The sequence below is a fragment of the Aquarana catesbeiana genome, linkage group LG02 (genome assembly GCF_042186555.1).
Source record: "Aquarana catesbeiana isolate 2022-GZ linkage group LG02, ASM4218655v1, whole genome shotgun sequence".
In the NCBI taxonomy this organism is placed as follows: Eukaryota; Metazoa; Chordata; class Amphibia; order Anura; family Ranidae; genus Aquarana; species Aquarana catesbeiana.
In genome coordinates this window covers 685,690,590-685,703,694 of record NC_133325.1, presented here as the reverse complement: position 1 = coordinate 685,703,694, position 13,105 = coordinate 685,690,590, and the positions used below count along the sequence as shown (strand labels likewise).

Below are 13,105 nucleotides of genomic sequence, written 5' to 3'. Positions count from 1 at the left end.
ATGCTGCTCTGCCATAGTTAGCTTGGTGATATCAGCTTGTGAAAGTGGTTGGAATGAATGCAATACATCCATCCAAGGCTAATTTCACACTGTTGTCAATACTTACCGCCCTTTGAAAAGCGATCCAAGATAGTATAGCAGTGGTTAGTAGGCATTCAGGGGTTGCCTGCTGAACATCTGAGTTATTTTTTTTTTTCAATTCCAAGGAGAATTTTGTAATTAATCGCATGACAACTGTCAAACTCTGCAACCCGAGTTTTAGGAAAGCCACAGCCACAAAGCGAAACATCATGGGTGCGACATGTGTACAGCCCTATCAGGCTGTAATTTTAGATTTGTGGGTGGGGCAGCCAGCAGACGGCAAAACTATGCCTCAGACATCTGTTTTGCTCCCCGACCAACAGTGTGAAACAGCCTTAAAAGTAAAATGCAGGTTTGGCTGGATCACATTTGATGCAGCCTTGCACCACCCATGGGAAGAGACCAAGCTGGATACATTTTATGACAAAACTATACAAACTGTGTGCACACTGAAGGATACCATTGTAGCACAGACCTCAGACCAGGTTCCATTCCCTGAGAGGCACATGGTGACCAGGCACATAGCATTTTCATAGTCACTCAAGTCAAAGATCAGCCCATGAACGTCTTTTTACAATTTATATGCTGAAAGAACTGGGATAAGGTGAGAGTGAGCCTTGGGATAATCTGAAAACTTCTAACAAAATTATAACTGAGGACTCTAATGCTGATCTGCTCTTTCAGGTTGAAACCTCCCTCTTGAATGTGAAGGCTAACTATATTATATAAAGGGTCTCCTCAACAGGAGTATAGTCCTGGAAGTACTGTAGTAGGCTTTCCCAAATAGTGCAAAGAAAAGTCTCTAGAATTCACATGGTAGGTACTCATTGTGCCCTGTAAACCGTAATGCCACCTGCAGTATTAGTCAGCTTCTGTACTTGTTGCCTGTGACCTAGATCCTCAGTAGAGCTTTCTGCAGCCCTCAAACTTTCCACTCACTTGTCCACATTTGTTGAGTGGAATATAGCTGAGGATGAGTGTGTGCCGCATCAGAAGGGGGAGGGCGGGCTCCACCAGCAGACAGGGTTAACCGAGAGCCAAGTCTCCTCCTAGCGATCGGCCAGAAAACTGTGGGGAAGGGAAAGACGATCCGGCCAGATCACACAGAGAGGGGAACTCCTTTCGTGACACAGCTTGGATCTGAAATTAGGCTGTGTCGTAGCGGGAGTTCCCCTCTCTGTGTGCCCATCAATGCAGCCTCATCAGTGCAGCCTATCAGTATCCATCAGTGCAGCCTTATCAGTGCCCATCAATGCAGCCTATCAGTGGGAGTCTCCTCCCAGCAATGGGCCAGGAAACTGTGAGGAAGGGAGAGGTGGGACTTTGACAGCGGCCGGCGTTTCAGATCCAAGCTGTGTCACAGCGGGAGATCCCCTCTCTGTGTGATCTGGCCGGCTCTCCTCCCGATTCCTCCCTGTGGCTGCATTGATGGACACTGATCAGACTGCATTGATGGGCACTGATAGGCTGCATTTATGGGCATTGATAGTCTGCACTGATGGGCACTGATGAGGCTGCACTGATGGTCACTGATAGGCTGCATTGATGGGCACTGTTGAGGCGGCACTGATACAGTAGGCTGCACCGATGATTTCCAGAAGAATTGATCGGTAAGAGGGTACATTTTTCTGACAAATTAGTTTATCTTTATAACCTCTAAATGATTCCTATAAATGTTCTCCACCATCACAGCATAGCGTTTACCTATAGTCTGCTTAGTAAATAGTTTTTTTTCTTTTCTTCCTCTCAGTAAAATGGCGAGACCAACTCAATCTAGAGTTTGGAAACATTTCCACAGTATGATTTCTACTGAGAACAAAGCTGCAATTTGCACATATTGTGAGACTAAATAATCTTTTCCAAATGCTACAAGGATAACAAAACACATCCTTGCATGCCAGAGGTGCCCTAAACACACTACAAAATACATTTTGGAATGAAATGATGAGGACCGTAATGAAAGTGCAAGTAGCTTTTCCCTCCAGAGTTTTCATTCCAGGAACATAACATAGTTACATAGTTAGTAAGGTTGAATAAAGACACCAATCCATCCAGTTCAACCTGAGTGAGCACCCACAATTGTCCCTATCCCCACACACTGCATCCCATCAAGATGCCCATCCACTATATTATTATTTTTTTATATATATTTAAGGTACCCATGTAGCGCCATCAATCTACACAGTGCTCCACCACACCCACCTCCAAAAGCCCCAGCTCACACCCATACCAGGGCCAATTTTTTTGGACAGAAGCCAATAAACCTAACAGCATGTCTTTGGAGTGTAGGAGGAAACTGGAGTACCCAGAGGAAACCCACGCAGGCACAGGGAGAACATGCAAACTCCAGGCAGGTAGTGTCTTGGTTGGGATCCGAACCAGCGACCCTATTGCTGCAAGGTGAGAGTGCTAACCACTACACCACTGTGCTGCCCCAAACATTCTTTTTGCTGCTTCTGGATCATCTGTTTCTTCACCAGCAGCATCTTCAAGTAAAGAAGTGTTGCAAACCACGGCCTCCCAAAAATACGTAATACTTAATTTATAGATAAAATGGCACTTGATCAGGTGAACATTGATCAAGCTCTTGCAAGAGCAATATATGCTTCTGGATCAGCAATGTCAATAACTGAAAATGCATATTGACAGGACACTTTTAAATTATTATGAGCTAAAAGGGGGGTGGTTATCTCTCATGGATAGTTGAAATGTTCTTATCATCTACAGTCCTTGGTATTCTATTTGTAATAATAATAAAAAAATATTAAAAGCATGTTTAGTTTATTTACTGAATAAGCTGTACTTTTATTTCAAACATAATACTTTTATATACACTGTATTTCACATTCTCTGTGTAACAAAATTACTTTCAGTTTGTAAAACTACTCACTGAATTTTTTTCATTTTTTTCCAGAAAAAAACGTTTTTTTCCATGGCTTAACAATTTCGGGAATTTTCCATCTCTACTCCTGAAGGCAATTGGTTCCAATAGATTTAAGTTAGGATATCAGAGTAAAGAGGACTGAACACAAATGCACACCACACTTTTTCTTTAGCATGAATATGTAGGCCAGAGTCAAACTCCCCCACCAACTGTATCTCAAATATCAGGAGGATGAAGGAGAAACTAGCTGAGCCTGCACAGCAGAACCTAGAACAGACACTAATAAACGATTACTGCTCTCCCTGAATACAGGAAGGCCAAAAACTAAATGTACCTAACACTAGCCTACTGAGGGGGTGCTACACCATCATGGTGATGGTAATCAGCATTGAAACTTTTGAATACAGCTTTAGTTTATAAAGCAGTCAGGGCTGCGGTATATGAGTGTGCGTGTGTGTGGTTGTCTGGGGCAACGTTGTGGGTTTTTTTTAGGTTTATTGTGGTGATTGAAAGTATATATGAACCATTCTCTTGTAAAACATCCCATGCAGTTTAAAACAGAAATGAAAGGCAAAACATTTATACAGTAAATTAAAAAAAATAGAAAAGCCTTTATTTTATTTTTTTATAAGTGAACACATCATCTCTAATCTCAGCTGCATAAGAGGCTTCGAGAGGTAGGGATGGAGAAACAGGCTGTTCTCCCAACATAGTCAGAAAACTGACCACACTGAGATGGATGTGCTTCTATGCCTAGTATGGTCAGTTTCAAATAGGAAAACAGGGAAACTGGCAAGATAACCAAGTATTTCACACAAAGGAAGCAATACAAAGAGAACAAGATTTTTTTTTAACTCAAGTACAACAGGCACATATCAGGAATATGAAATGTTGGGGTAACATTCTTTAAATTAATTTATCTTTTATATTAGTTTTCCTCTTATTGTTTGTGAGGACAAGAGTATTACAATTAACCACATCTCGCCTGGCCTATAGCAGAATGATGGCCGAGCAGGGGATCAGTTATCCTGACTGGGTGTCATATGATGTCTAGCAGGATAAGCGGTAAACCGATCAGTGGTGCAGTGGGTCGCTCTGACACACCGCATCTCTGATCTCTGTAAAAAGCCTATGACGTGGGCTCATTACCAAGTGATCAGCTGTGACCAACCACAGCTGATCACAGCGGTAACCAGGAAGTGCTGGTAATCAGCTTTCCTCAGTTCGGGCTGACAAAGAGCGAGCAGAAGAGAGCCGATCTGTGGCTCTCCTGATGGGGGGGGTTTGCACTGAAAATCAGCGCATTGATTATCAGTGCAGCCCCTATCAGAGGTGCCCACCACAGATGCCAATCAGTGCCCATCACAAATGCCAATCAGTGCCCATCAGTAATGCCTGTCAGTTCCCATCACAGATGCCAATAAGTGCCCATTAGTAATGCCTGTCAGTGCCCATTACAGATGCCAATTAGTGCCCATCAATGCCATCTTATCAGTGCCACCTTATCAGTGCCCATCAGTGCAGCCTCATCAGTGCCCATCAGTGAAGGAGAAAACTTACTTATTTACAACATTTTATTAAAGGAATTAAGAAAAACGTTTTGTTTTTTTTTGCAAAAAAACCCAAAACAACAGTGGTGATCAAATACCACCAAAAGAAAGCTCTGTGTGTGGAAAAAAAAATGATAAACATTTCATTTGGTTACAGTGTAGCATGACCACGCAATTGTCATTCAAAGTGTGACAGCGCTAAAAGCTGAAAATTGGTCTCGGCAGGAAGGGGGTGAAAGTGCCTGGTATTGATGTGGTTAAAGCTACTTTTTCATGCTTGGCTAGTTTTTTCAGTTATTATGTTTAAAGCGAAATTGGGCTGAAAAGTGAACCTGTTTCTTTGCCATGTGTGTTGTAACTTTTCATTGTTGGGTAAAAGCACCAAGTTAATTTCTGTCAGATTGTAGAAGCCAATTGTCTGTGCCAATATTATACATGATGACAATTCTGCTTAATTCCCATTTATACAATATGTATGTGATATGATGAGTCATTAAATAGGATTTTATTTCATGTATAATTAGTATAAAGTGACAACAGCCATCATTAGCCAATGCTAATGAGAAAATAAACATTTTAATCAACCAAACCTTAACAGGAAAATTGGTACTTGAAATCATTGATTTTTCCATCAGGTAATCTCTGCATTCAAAACTAGCTGACGGTAAATTTTATTTCTAGAGAAAACAAAGCACAAATGAGTCCTTACATAGTAAATAGGCATAACCTCAGATAACAGGCGGTATGATCATGTTTGATTTACTATTTGTTGGTGCCCTTTAGAACTTCTGAACCGGTTCCAGTAAGGGTAATGTCAGAACAGCATTTAGTGTTCACAAACTTCTAAAACAGTGATGGCGAACTTTGGCACCCCAGATGTTTTGGAACTACATTTCCCATGATGCTCAACTACACTGCAGAGTACCTGAGCATCATGGGAAATGTAGTTCCAAAATATCTGGGGTGCCAAGGTTTGCCATCACTGTTCTAAAACATACACCCTGGAATTTATAAAGACTGGCTCAGTCAAATGTTGTGAACATGTCCCACATATGTTCTACAAGTGGTGCAGCGCGCACCAAATTCATTAACCTGTTTAGAGCTTGTGCTTGAATTTGGCACATTTTGCGTCAGGTTTAGAACATATGCAAGACGTTTTCACAAAATCTGTCTCTTTATGGCAAAATAAAATCGGTCCTAATTAGCTCCACTTTCGTAAGATACAAATTGTCTGTGTTTTATTTTGAATTTGTTTCTGGGTGTTACGGCAGAAGTTGAGCAAATTAGAACTACCTGAATTTGAAGTTGCTGTCAGAACCAAAACTGTCACAGATGTATTTTGAATTAGGCACAATGCATTAACCACTTGCCGACTGCCCACCCGCAATGTACTGCAGTCAGTGGTGGATTAATGCACAGGCTGGTCTAGGCTGCAGCCCAGGGCCCCACGTGTGCAAGGGCCCCTGATTGGCCATGATATTTTTATTAATTTATATATATTTATGTATATGTAGAATAAAAACCATGCCTGCGTGTTATACAAATACGCCGATAATTTTTTTTTTACCAACAGGGGGCGGGGATCAGGCGGTCCGCCCCGGGTGCCACCCATTGGGGGGGTATCAGGCCAGCTGTACCGCCTCTCCTGGCTCTGGGACAGCGCTGCCAGCATACTTTAAAGTTGAAAAAACATTACTGCCAGCCCTTTCTTATGCACAGCTCCTCGTGTGTCACTCTCAATGTAAATGGAAAAAGCTGCTCTGTCTGGCCGCTCTCCTCCTCCCACTCCACCTCCTGTAGCCTTTGTTAGCAGGAGGAGAGCGGTCATGTGACCATCAATGAAACAGCAGAGGAGAGCAGTCACATGACCGGGTCACGAAGAACTGAGTTAATTGAGGTATTTAGAAGTTTTGATTTACAATGAGTGACACAGGAGGAGCGGTGTATGAGAAAGGGCTGGCAGTGATGTTTTCTCAACTTTAGAGTATTCTTTCCCAGGAGACTGGGGGTCTTTATAATGAAAGAAGCCTGTGTGATATGCAGTCAAAGGGGTCTGTGTACTATGCAGATGTCTGTGTACTGTGCAGGGTAAAGGGTCTGTGTACTGTGTAGGGAAAGGGGGCTGTGTTATGTGCAGGGGGTCTGTGTACTGTGCAGGGAAAGGGGGCTGTGTTATGTGCAGGGGGTCTGTGTACTGTGCAGGGAAAGGGGGCTGCGTTATGTGCAGGGGGTCTGTGTACTGTGCAGAGGGTTGTGTACTGTGCAGGGAAAGGGGGCTGTGTACTGTGCAGGGGGCTGTGGGAAGTTTTTTTTTCTGAAACTTCCCTCTTAATGTTAGGGTGCGTGTTATATGTACTCTGAAAATGAAACAAAGGTGCCACTCTAAGTGCAGTAAAAAACATGGAGTTTAATAAAATTGTAAAAAGGTACTCACAAAGGTACATAGTGAACAAGCATGTTGGCAAAAGCTGCCGGATATCCTGGGAGTGAGTCTGGTCCGTTTCCTGGATTGCAGTGGTGTCCGATGGAAAGGCTGCGCCCATGGATGCTGGCACTTCCTGCCGTTGGAACGTATGATTGTTCTGATGTTGATTATTGCTTGCTTTTATGTGCTGCTGCTGCTGTTTATGGTATTTTTATGGCTTTTATTTTATTGGAATATTACACAGCGTTTCGATTGGTCTCTGTCAGGATTTTGTGATTTTGCCTCAGTTAAACAGGAGCCGCCGCTGGAGACGTTTTTGGCCTAACTGTTGGTTTAGAAAGGTAAAATCTGCTACCAGCTTGCAGGTGTATTTTAAATGCTTTTTTTCTGTGGCATTGCTGTTTATAGTAGGCTCATGTCTGAATGTGTTTGGGCTGTAGACCTGAGAGTTGCACTTGAGGCGTGTAATATAGGTCTACCCTTTTACACATGGCACTAAATAATTTATTTTCTGGTAAAGCATACTTAGGAGGGGGCCACACAAAAAGTAGCCTAGGGGCCCATGACCACCTTAATCCTCCACTAACTGCAGGTGAGCAGTGGCTGCAGGCGAAGCGACATACCTGTACATTGCAGCTTCTGGGTTTAGGGCGCGTGCATGCGCGCCCCCTGCCCGCCTCCCTCTGTGACTGTATACAGCAGGAGCCTGTCAGCAAGTCCTGGGCCAATGATACACGGCTGGGACCTGCTTGTTCTATCTCAAGGAGCAGATAGCTAAACCTTCTTATCCCAAGCCAGGAACAAGCCAGGTGAAGCTACAAATAACAGAAATAGACTTCAATAAGTATAATATTGCATACAATACAGCATACATTGCAGAAACAATGATGTACAATACAAGATGAGATAATAAAAACTTACATTTTAAGTTATCTAAGGAGTGATGGCGATAGATTGCGAAAGACATGTCTTACTTCCTGCAATGTGTTGAAAAGAATGGTGGATGGTTCACTTCCTGCCAAGATTCTACCCAGAATTCCCTAGTTGCTGACAACTTCCTTAGTTACACATACAAATAAACAAAAAAACAGTACTGCAGCAATACCAAAAAGGAACACTAGATGGAGCCTGCACACCACATATGATTGTCTTAAGTAAATTACACATTTTGCATATGAATTTAACAACACAGGGGCGTATATGTGCGGCATGGGACTGCGCGCGACTGCTTCTAATCAGAGCTCTGGCACCTTCAGGGCTTAAAGCCACTTAAATGGGGTCATAAACTCATAAAAACTGCCTGAAAGTAAGTTAACCCCTCGGACTATCATCTGTGCATGCCGAATTCTCAAAAAAAGAGACGGAGTCAACAGAACTCTCTCACTCACTATTTGCTCAGATCAAAGGAGAAGAGCATGGCTATATATGGCGCTGGCACCCTGCCTACATCATCTGCCGCCCATCCCCCTGCTAAAGACCTACAACAGATGGACACAGGATCTTCAAAAAGCAGTGAGTACACTCCCTTATCTAAATCAGATTTGGACAACAGCTTAGAAGCTTTATACTCTAAACTGCTCACTAAATTCCAAACAGAGATACAGAAATCCACGTGTACCTTATCCCAGGAAATAGCAGCAATAGGAACACGTACTGACCTGCTAGAAAATAAGCATGATGAACTATCAATTGCTTATAATGATCTCTCCAGAGAACATGAATCTCTTGCATCAGCTTTTTCCCAGTTGCAAGCGCACGTGGAGGATTTGGACAATAGAAACAGAAGGAACAATCTTAGAATAAGAGGAGCCCCAGAATCTGTCACAGATTTTATCGCATACTCCACAAAATTATTCCAATCTCTATTACCAGAGCAAAACCCCGAATCCTTCAAATGTGACCGCATACATCGTGCACTTAGAGCTAAACCTCCGCCTGATAAACCCCCCAGAGATATTGTACTTTGTATGAAAGATTTCCTAATTAAAGAAGAAATAATGCGTGCCGCACGGAGCACCAGAAACATCACGTTAGATGGAGTTCAGCTACAGATCTATCCGGACATCTCGCAGGCAACGCTTGATAGACGCAGAAAAATGAAAGAAATCACCTCAGTTCTCTCTACAGCAAGGATCCGCTACAGATGGGGTTTCCCCTTTAAATTAATAATTCCTCATAACGGTACCACCTACGTAGCCACCAACATCACCGAAGGTCAAGACATCCTGATAAAATTAGGTCTTCTAAACCCCAGCAACCTCCCACGTACTCCCTCTACAAACAGCCCAGCACCTATCTGGAACACCCCGGCTTCCCGTGGAAACAGACGCAGATACAGACACGATCCCGCTCAATGGAGCTAGAGAAGAGCTACTAAGACTTTTTAGTTCCCCTTTTCATTCTCTCATAAAGCTTTAACAGGAAGACAATTTTTTTAATTTTTAATTTTAATTTTTTTATATTTTTATTTTTTTTCTGGAGTTTTTTTGTGTATTTTTTTCTACTTCCTCAATACACTGCTTATTATAAGTCATTGTGCATCTGCCACTATATTTATGCAGATGTGGGAATTTTGATGCATGCATTTTTACGTATTTTTGCAAACTCCATATTATTTTATTTAATTCTATTTAAATTTCTTTTTTTTTTTTATATATATATTTCAGTATTATTTACAGTTTATTACATAACTGGTATGTGCCTACTCAACCTTACTAATTATCGAGGTCTTGCAATCACATACATCTATGAGTAACTAAGGGTAATTCAGTATTAATTCAATGTATGTCTTCATAATAAGGCAAATATATTCAGATGGACTTTCTAAGCTCATCTGAATAATGGCACTACACTGACATCTACTGTCGCAACATGGCACTACAAGCCTTAAATATCTTTCTCTACACAGGCTTTTATTAGTCTCAATGCAGTTTTGTTATATGTTATACCATACCATAACACTGCCATCTTGTGTCATATATTGGAAAGACATACCAATTAAAAAAACCAGACCATAGTCACTTTTTGCTCTCTTACAGGTGTGCTTCTCACAATCCTCACTAGACATGCGCCCATGCAGTAACATGGTTTTGCATCTCTTATACTAACCAACAATTTGGCCTGACCTTCAGTAGATCACTATACCTATTGGATATAACAGTTAATACTACAATTACACGCTTCATTCTCTGGTATAGTAGTAGTAATGCATATTATTCATTACGTATTAGTATACAACCGTACAACAGATCTAAAGTTTGATCTGTATATGTGTGCTCTTCATCATCACTAGACTTTTGGATCTATTTCTAGTTTTTTTTTTTTCTTCCTTAGCTCCCTTTCCCTTAGGTATCAATAATAGATACAATTACACCGTCTTTAAGCTCTAGAATACTAGACATAAGCTGCACAGTTATACTTTTCTATGACATTGGAGGTGGCGTTCCGCCTATGCCGACATGATTGACCCCCTCTCAGTCTCTACATATTCTCTCACTAGAGAAATGTTTTCTATTTTTCCTAAAAGATTATTCATATATCTTTTTATGTTCTTATTAATGTTATCTCTTGTTAGACACAAAAATTTTGTCTCATATACTCAAAGACTGAGTTTAAATTCTATGGTTCGATTTAACTCTCTCGGTCGGTTGGAAAATGACTCTCTTTCCATCCCCATACAGTTTGTTCACTACAAGTTTTGTTTACTCTTAATTAATGTTATGTTACTCTTAGACACTATACAGAAAAACGATGGTACAATTTTTTTGTTATGCCTCAAGCTGCACTTGATTGTAAAGATTATTCACTGGATTAAATCCTTGTACGCCTATTTTACAGGATCTATCCCTATTACAATTGGTCAATTATACACCATATTTCCCTTATTTTATCAAATCTTATTACTTCCTGATGAGCCCCCAAATTTGTTTCCAACCACATGACTATAACAATCTTATCTCACAACGTCCAAGGATTTAATTCACCACATAAGAGGAAAAAAGCATTCTTGCAATATAAAAAACTAAATGCCAAAGTATTATTGTTACAAGAAACACATTTCATGAAAGATGGACACCCCACATATTTCCATAAAGCTTTTAATCAATCCTTTTATACCACATTCACCTCCAAAACTAAAGGTGTGGCAATTTTTATCCACCATTCTTTTCCATTGGAGGTTCAACAGGTTTACAAGGATCAAGATAGTAGGTACATCATCGTAAAAGGAATGTTATCAGGTAGAGAACTAACGATTGCTAATGTATATGCACCAAATGATTTACAAACTACTTTTTTCACAAATTTCTTTAATATACTACAACAATACCACTCACCACATATTATTTTAGGTGGCGATTTTAACTCGGCCTACCAACCTAACTTAGACCGCAGCAAACAAAATCAAAATTCTAAAACATTCTCAAAAACAACCATAACGCACATAAATAGTTTACAACTAATTGATACGTGGAGATCATTGAATTTAGGTGCCCGTGAGTTTACTTTTTACTCACACCCACACGATTCATACTCACGTATTGATTACATTTTTTGCACCCCAATAATCCTTGCCAATTCCCACGACGCCTCAATACACCCGTGTGCTTGGTCAGACCATCAAATCACAACGTTTAATACTCAATTTATAGGCCTCACTTCTACTCCATATTTGTGGAGAATTAACGAATCAATTCTAACAGACCCCATACACAACCAGGAGATCGCTTTAGAAATAAAAGACTATTTCAATCTAAATTCCACCCAAGAGATCTTGCCAACTTCATTATGGTTAGCACATAAGGCTGTTCTGAGAGGCCTTCTCATTAAAAGAGCAACAAGATGTAATAAACTAAAATGGGAAAAAATCCATACCCTTACTAAAGATCTTCACAACCTATACAAAATTCATACCAACACGCACGACCCAAACATATATTCATTAATATCCCAAAAACGTAATGAATTAATGAATTAGACTCATTACTCACATATAAAGCAGAAAAGTCCCTTAGATGGTCAAAAGCAAAATTTTTCCTGTCAAGTAATGCATATTCGTCAATGTTTGCTCGCAAGCTTAACCAATCTATAAAACCCACCCATGTATATAAACTCAAAAATAACTCAAACCAACTAGTCACTCATCCACAAGAAATATTATCTATCTTTAAAAAATTCTACTCTGACCTACTTTCAGCTCCTAAATCATCGATCCCGCCCACAGCAATGTCCTGGTTGGAGAAAATCCCATTTCCAAAGCTAACCCAAACACAAATAGATGCTTTAAACGCCCCATGCACAGAGGAGGAAATACATCATATAATAAAATCCCTTAAAAAAAACTCAGCTCCGGGCCCAGATGGATTCACCTCATTCTATTCTAAACAATATCAACAATTATTAACACCAAATTTAGCAAAATTATATAACAACATTCTTAAAGGAGAACAGTTCCCAAAAGAAATGCTTCTTGCAAATATGTCTCTTATCCCAAAACCAAACAAAGACCACACATTGCCACAAAACTACAGACCAATTTCTGTAATAAACAATGACCTTAAGATATTCTGTAGATTATTATCCAATAGACTTGCATTAATAATTCCCTCACTAATCTCCCCCTACCAATCAGGGTTCATACCTGGTAGACAAATTACAGACAACATTAGATTAGCCACTAACATAATACAAGACGCAAATATCAACTCCAAATCTGTTTTACTTCTTAGTCTCAATATCAATAAAGCATTCGATAGTGTATCCTGGGATTTCCTTGACTTAGTTCTGAAAAGATACGGCTTCTTAGGTGAATTTCTCCACGCCTTTCACGCTCTTTATCATAACCCATCTACTAGGATTAGATTACCAGGCTGTAATTCAGACTTTTTCAGACTAGGCAGAGGAACGAGACAGGGTTGTCCCCTATCTCCCTTATTATTCGCATTAGCACTTGAACCCTTAGCTACAGAAATACTGCACAACCCAGATATAAAAGGTTATAATTCTAACAATAATACCTATAAATTGAGTATGTATGCGGACGATATGGTATTATTCCTCACACAACCCAATATTGCTTTACCAAATTTACTACATACTCTTAACACATTTGCCTCACTATCTGGCCTAACAGTGAATGTCACCAAATCTATAGGTATGCCAATTAAC

The 13,105-nt window shown here is 40.4% G+C and overlaps 1 long non-coding RNA gene across 4 annotated transcripts in view; it reads left to right on the top strand.

Annotated features, from left to right (window-relative positions):
* Nucleotides 1–5,002, top strand: part of LOC141129032 (uncharacterized) — a 58,412-nt gene extending 53,410 nt beyond the window's left edge. For all 4 annotated transcript variants that reach the window (XR_012241761.1, XR_012241759.1, XR_012241757.1 and 1 more), the window contains one exon: nucleotides 2,996–5,002. This is a non-coding gene — a long non-coding RNA (uncharacterized lncRNA). The remainder of the gene's footprint in view (nucleotides 1–2,995) is intronic.
* The last annotated feature ends 8,103 nt before the right edge of the window (nucleotides 5,003–13,105 follow it).